We start from the raw sequence: 6,618 nt of genomic DNA, 5'->3' as shown, positions 1-6,618 counted from the left end.
TATATATTATGTAAACAAAACTTTTATTTTGGATGCGATTAATCGCAATTAATCGTTTGACAGCACTAGTTTTAATTATAAGTAAATTATTATTGTTAATTAAATTGAAAAATAAAGTTATATATATGTGTGTGTGTGTCTGTCTGTGTGTGTGTGTGTGTGTGTGTGTGTGTGTGTGTGTGTGTGCGCGCACTCGTACCTTGTCGTCGAGCTGTTTGTAGAGTTTGTGTATCTCTGCCTCATATTTGAGCTTGTGTTCCTCTGGGAGGCTCTCATGGTCTAAAGCTGCGTCTTCACTGACATCAGATTCGACAGGAATCACAGCCATGAGATCCAGCGGCGTGACAGATTCACCTGCAGCACAATCACACACTCATTTACCACATTTACTGTTACTATAGCAAAATCAGAAGACATTATTCTCTAAACGGCATAAGAAACTTTCATAATCTCTCTCATCTTGTTAAATACCTTGGTTTTACTACAGTTTTTCTTTAGCTATCCTTACACTAATTACTTATAATATGGTAGTACCATGGTACTTCCATACTTATTTTGTAAGTTGTCTAAAAACGTGGTATTTCCATGGTAGATGCCCTTACAAAACACTACTGTGGTGGTACCATGGTACATATACAATACTTTTAAATATACCATTTTACATTTGCATTTATTAATTTAGCAGGTGCTTTTATCCCAAACAAATGTACTATGGTATTTACATGGTGCTCCAAGGTAAGTCCATGAGGACCATAGTATTACCATGGTAAATGTCTGAAAAATCTTATTTAAAATTATAAAAATTAAGCATACAATGCTTTTGCAATACTATACTCCAAAACACTGAAAAATTGGTGTAGGATTTAATTTTCACTCAGAAATTGCTAGTAAATTTCATAAATAATTACAAAGAAATGGCAAGTAACACATTGAATTAAACATGACAAACCCAAAAATAACTGCACTGAAAAAAGTGTATTATTTACTTTGAAAAAAAAATCACATTGCTAGTAAATTTCATAAATAATTACAAAGAAATGGCAAGTAACACATTGAATTAAACATGACATTTTGGAGTAGAAAGACTGAAATTGTATTTTCCTGTAAAATATACTTCAATAATCATTTTTACAGTGTTACATATTCAGTCATGCCAATATTTATATACCAATGTCATCACTATTATCAAATAAATAATTAAATTATTATTATTTTAATTAATTTAAAACTATGATTTGATCATGTTGCATGTCTGAAACACCATGGTATTACCAAAGTAAATGTTTGATAAATCATAGTATTACCATGGTGCATGTCCAAAACAATCATGGTACTTTTTTCAGTAGCTGTAGTGACTGAAATTTTGGAAATAACTTTGTTACCTGTCATGGTAAATGTTGTGTTTTTGTGTCAGAAAGAGAGAACGTATGTCCTCACTGTTACGCCAGCGGTTAAGCTCTGCCTCCAGTCTCTGGATGTTCTCTTTCAAGTTCTTGTTCTTCTCTTTCTCTTTCTCATATTTCCTCTTCCACTGCTCTGCTGTCAGCTCCAGGTTCACAGACGCCGTGTTCTTGATGGTCTTTGCTCTGAGAGACACAGAGTGTGAGAGTGTGTGTGTGTGTGGTTCAGTGTGTGTTCGCTGTGTTACCGTTGTCCGAACATCAGGGTGGATTTGGTCTCGGCGTCGTTGAAGGCTGAAGGTGAGCAGCAGATGAACATGGTGGTTCTGCAGTTTCCTCCCAGAGAGTCCTGCAGGATCCGCGTCATCTTACTGTCTCGGTACGGCACGTGAGTCTTCTGCTCACACACAGCAACTTATTAAATGTGTGCTACTCTGAACTGCAATAATTTCATGCATCTCTACTGTATATTAGTCATATGCAGCTATAACTCACGGTTCCTTCAGCCAGAGCTGATATGACGTTCCCCAGCGCAGACAGAGACTTGTTGATGTTCTTGGCTTCATCCAGGATGGCTCCCTCCGCACCTGTCTTACTCACCTGAATGACAGACAGACAGATTCATGGCTATGTGGCTGTTCACATACACTGTGTAATTTCCAGTATAAAAAAACAGTAGCTAATTTCAGAATATTGCACTAGCATACTACCTGTACTATTTTTTGCAGTATGCATGCTGTGCACAACATGTGGATTGTCTGTATGCATGGAATACTAAAAAGTATGCAGTATGCAGTACATTCTGTGCAATATGCTAGTATTACATTGTAAACAGTAGCTAATTCCGGAATATTGCACTAGCTTACTACTCATTCTATTTTGCAGTATGCATACTGTGCACAACATTAATTTTCTGTATGCATGAAATACTAAAAAGTATGCAGTATACATTGCATTCTGCACAGTATGTAATATGCAGTATGCTAGTATTCCATACAGTGTATACAGTGTCTCAATCCATAATATTACACTAGCTTACTACTCATACTATATTTGCAGTACGCATACTGTGCACAATATGTGCATTTTCTATATGCATGGAATACTAGAAAGTATGCAGGACATTATGCACAGTATGCAATATACTAGTATTTCAGTGCATACAGTGGCTGAATACGAAATATTACACTAGCATACTACTCATACTATATTTGCAGTATGCATACTGTGCACAATATATGAATTGTCTGTATGCATGGAGTACTAAAAAAGTATTCAGTATGCAGTACATTATGCACAGTATGCTAGTATTCCAGTGTATAACAGTGTATTCAGTGGCTGAATCCAGAATATTGCACTAGCATACCACTCCTACTATTTGCATGTATGCATACTGTGCACAATATGTGAATTTTGTGTATGCACGGAATACTGCAGATGCTGTCTTGTTATCTTGTGTTCAGATGCCTGATGTTTGGGACTCAGTTGTGTGAGACAGTTATTATATCAAATGATTTTGATGACAGACTTTGGTTCAGGCATTACAAAACTAACTTTTTTGTGCAATGAGATTGGTCCACTGGTTAGTCAATTTATTCAGTAAATGTGTTTACGTTGTAGTTTATGTGCATGTCTACTTAACGGTTAAATGATGCACCTCATTTGAGCGCAAATGTGTTTTATGCACATTTTAAGATTTTATGCACGTCTTGGTGTTTCCATTCAGCATTTTTTATGCAATACCCCAAAATTTGCATCCAAATACGTGCATGGAAACAGTTATTGACATGTTTGAGACATTAATGTGATCTCCTAAGTGATTGTTCTTTCCTACAGGTGGACACACTCTTGTGAAGCTGAAGGATGTCAGAGTCTCTAAAGCACCTTCTCACTGCCGGCCAGATCCACCAGGTAAAGTTTTCCACAGAGTTTCTGCTCGGTCTCCACGTGCTCCTGCTTGATGTTGATGAGGAATATGCTGTGGCTCCTGGAGCTGTGCTCATTCATATCTGACACACAACAGCACAGCAGTCCGATCAGTTCATTCACAACCCTTTCACTTCTACATTTGCATTCATGCATTTGGCAGACGCTTGTATCTGAAGCGACTTGCATTGCATTGCATGTGATCAGTTCATGCATTCGCTGGGATTCGAACCCATCACCTACTGTTTGAGCTACAGCAATGCTTCTGTGCTTTTCTGTTAGTGTGGGTTAGAGATACTCACTTGTAACAGCGACGTGGCGGTTGGATTTGCCCTCATCAATAACATCCATCACTTCTTCAGGACTGGAGACAAAACATTCAGTACAACCCTGTACAACACACACACACACACACACACACACACTAAATATAATGGCTGGTCTTTATCTAATAATAGCAGGTGTTCCCTGAGATCTCACTGTTCTTTCACTGTCAGTCTCTCATTAGTAAAGCAGCTGACACAAGATGAATTTATATAATGAATCTGTTATCATTCAACAGTCAGTATTTCAACACGTCCGTTCTGAAATGATTCCTGTCATGTGTGTTAGTGCATATTACAGGCTTAGAATAACATCATATATGGTATATGTGACCCTGCAGCACAAAAGCAGTCTTAAGTCGCTGGGGTATATTTGTAGCAATAGCCAACAATACATTGTATGGGTCAAAATTATAGATTTTTCTTTTATGCCAAAAATCATTAGGACATTAAGTAAAGATCATGTTCCATGAAGATATTTTGTAAATTTCCTACCGTAAATATATCAAAACTTAATTTTTGATTAGTAATATGCATTGCTAAGAACTTCATTTGGACAACTTTAAAGATGATTTTCTCAATATTTAGATTTTTTTGCACCCTCAGATTCCAGATTTTCAAATAGTTGTATCTCAGCCAAATATTGTCCTATCCTAACAAACCATACATCAATGGAAAGCTTATTTATTCCGCTTTCAGATGATGTATAAATCTCAATTTCGAAAAATTGACCCTTATGACTGGTTTTGTGGTCCAGGGTCACATATTATCATATATCAAATCATATATGATATATAATACAATATTATGTTACTGTACTGTCACATATACGTATGTATATATATGATACAATACAATATATAATATAATTTGATATTATATATGATACAATATTATGATACTATATGATATATGATTTGATATAATACAATACAATAAATGATATATGATGATACCATATGATATAAATATATGATTTGATATGATATATGATAAGATACAATATATAATGATTTGATATGATATATGATAAGATACAATATGATATGAAATATTATGCAATATATGATGATCCCATTTTATAGGATATATACATTATAATACAATATGATACAATACATGATATGGTATATGATACAATACAATTTATTATATGATTAGATATGATATATGACAAGATACTATATATGATATGATTTAATACATGATGATACCATATGGTATATGATACTATATATGACATGTTTTAAGATATAGGATACAATATATGATTTGATTTGATACGATATATGATGCAATATATCATATATGGTATTATATGAAATATGATATGATACAGTAAACCATATATGATACAATAATAAAGTATATATGATATATTATACAGTACAATATATCATACATGATAAGAAATATGATACAATGGAAAATATAATCTTATCATATATTATCATATCATCATATATCATATGAAGGGGAATAATAATATTTATCCAATATCTAATTTTTTCAGTTTAGTTTCAGTAAAGGCTCTTTTTGGACGTTTGGAGTTCTGAAAGTGACTCTGTTTTCAAAGCACAGTGAACTCATTGATTTATTTCAGGAAGGTCTGATTTCTGCTGATCTTTGTTCATGCAGCGTGATTCAGCTCACCTTCACATATGGAACTCGGTTCTTGTCTTCATGCACGGACAGGTGTGTCTTACTCACTGAGAGAAAGAGAGAGAGAGAGAGAGAGAGGTGGATGAGGCTGAAAGAACAAAAGACAGAAATGGACATGCACTGCAAAGAGGAAAGAGCAAAGAAAAGAGGACTTCAAAATTAAAATTCAGTCGTTTCAAATATGTTTAACTTTATTTCTTCTGTGGAACACAAAAGATGTTCAGCATGATGATGATTCGTACTGAAAGCTCAAAAAGTTCCATGCAAATCATAAAAATAGTCCTGCATGCTTCAGGTTCCTGCATGTCTGATGCATTTCAATCTGTTTTTCATACAAATCTAGTGTGCGACTTCAGAAGTGTTGAATGAACTACTGTTTTGATATTTTTATAATACTTTTAAGGTGTTTAAACATGTTTCCACCATGGAATAAAAATGTTAATTGCTAACTTTTTTTCATCAGAATGTTATCTTGCAATTCTGAGAACTGTGAGAAAAAAGTCTTCATTGTGAAAAATAGTCTTAAATGTTGAAATTACCTTTTTATTTTTATTTTATTTATTTTTTATTCCATGGAAACAGGCTTCTGTTATTTAGTGTTTAGATACTATTATAGTTTTTATTAATAGTTTAAATTATTTTTTAAATTTTCTGTTTTAATTTGAATTTTATTTTAAAGTTGTAGTAGTTTCGGTTTTTTTATTATTATTATTTTACATGTGTCTATATAGCTTTTATTTTATTGTTTTCATTTTATTTTTATTTATTTTAGTACAACATATTAACATAAATTAAAATGAGAAATGTTGCCTTGGAAACTAGAAAAATATATATTTTACATAAAATATATTTATATATTTATATATTTAATATTTTACATGTTATATTTTATTTCAGGTAACATTTATTTTATTGCGAGTGTTTTTTTATTTTAGTTATTTCATATATTTAAGTTTTTATCATTTATTTCATTTTATCTATTTCAAGTAATGTATTTTATGGTTTTAGTTTTAGTTTTAGTTGACTATAAAAACCCTGCTTCTTTCATCTTAGCATGAACTTTCTTCTAAACATTTTATTTTGTGCTCCACAGAAGAAAGAAGGTCAAGCGGGTTTAGAGCGACATGAGGGCAAGTAAATGATGACAGAATCTTCATTTTTGGCTGAATTATTCCTTTAATGAGCACACGCACATGTAATGCACGGACAGCCCTCAGAGTTTATTATGACACTGTGTAACAATGATGTAACGACCCTTCGAGACAGACTAGCACACATACACAAACACACACACACAGACTCGCACA

The 6,618-nt window shown here is 33.3% G+C and overlaps 1 pseudogene; it reads right to left on the bottom strand.

The window, feature by feature from the left end:
* Positions 1 to 6,618, bottom strand: part of LOC107681269 (kinesin heavy chain-like) — a 46,120-nt pseudogene that overhangs the window by 13,964 nt on the left and 25,538 nt on the right.

This window comes from Sinocyclocheilus anshuiensis, unplaced genomic scaffold (assembly GCF_001515605.1).
Source record: "Sinocyclocheilus anshuiensis isolate Anshui unplaced genomic scaffold, SAMN03320099.WGS_v1.1 scaffold1632, whole genome shotgun sequence".
NCBI lineage: Eukaryota > Metazoa > Chordata > Actinopteri > Cypriniformes > Cyprinidae > Sinocyclocheilus > Sinocyclocheilus anshuiensis.
Note: the sequence above shows the minus strand (reverse complement) of the source record. Positions and strands in the feature narration are given on the sequence as shown.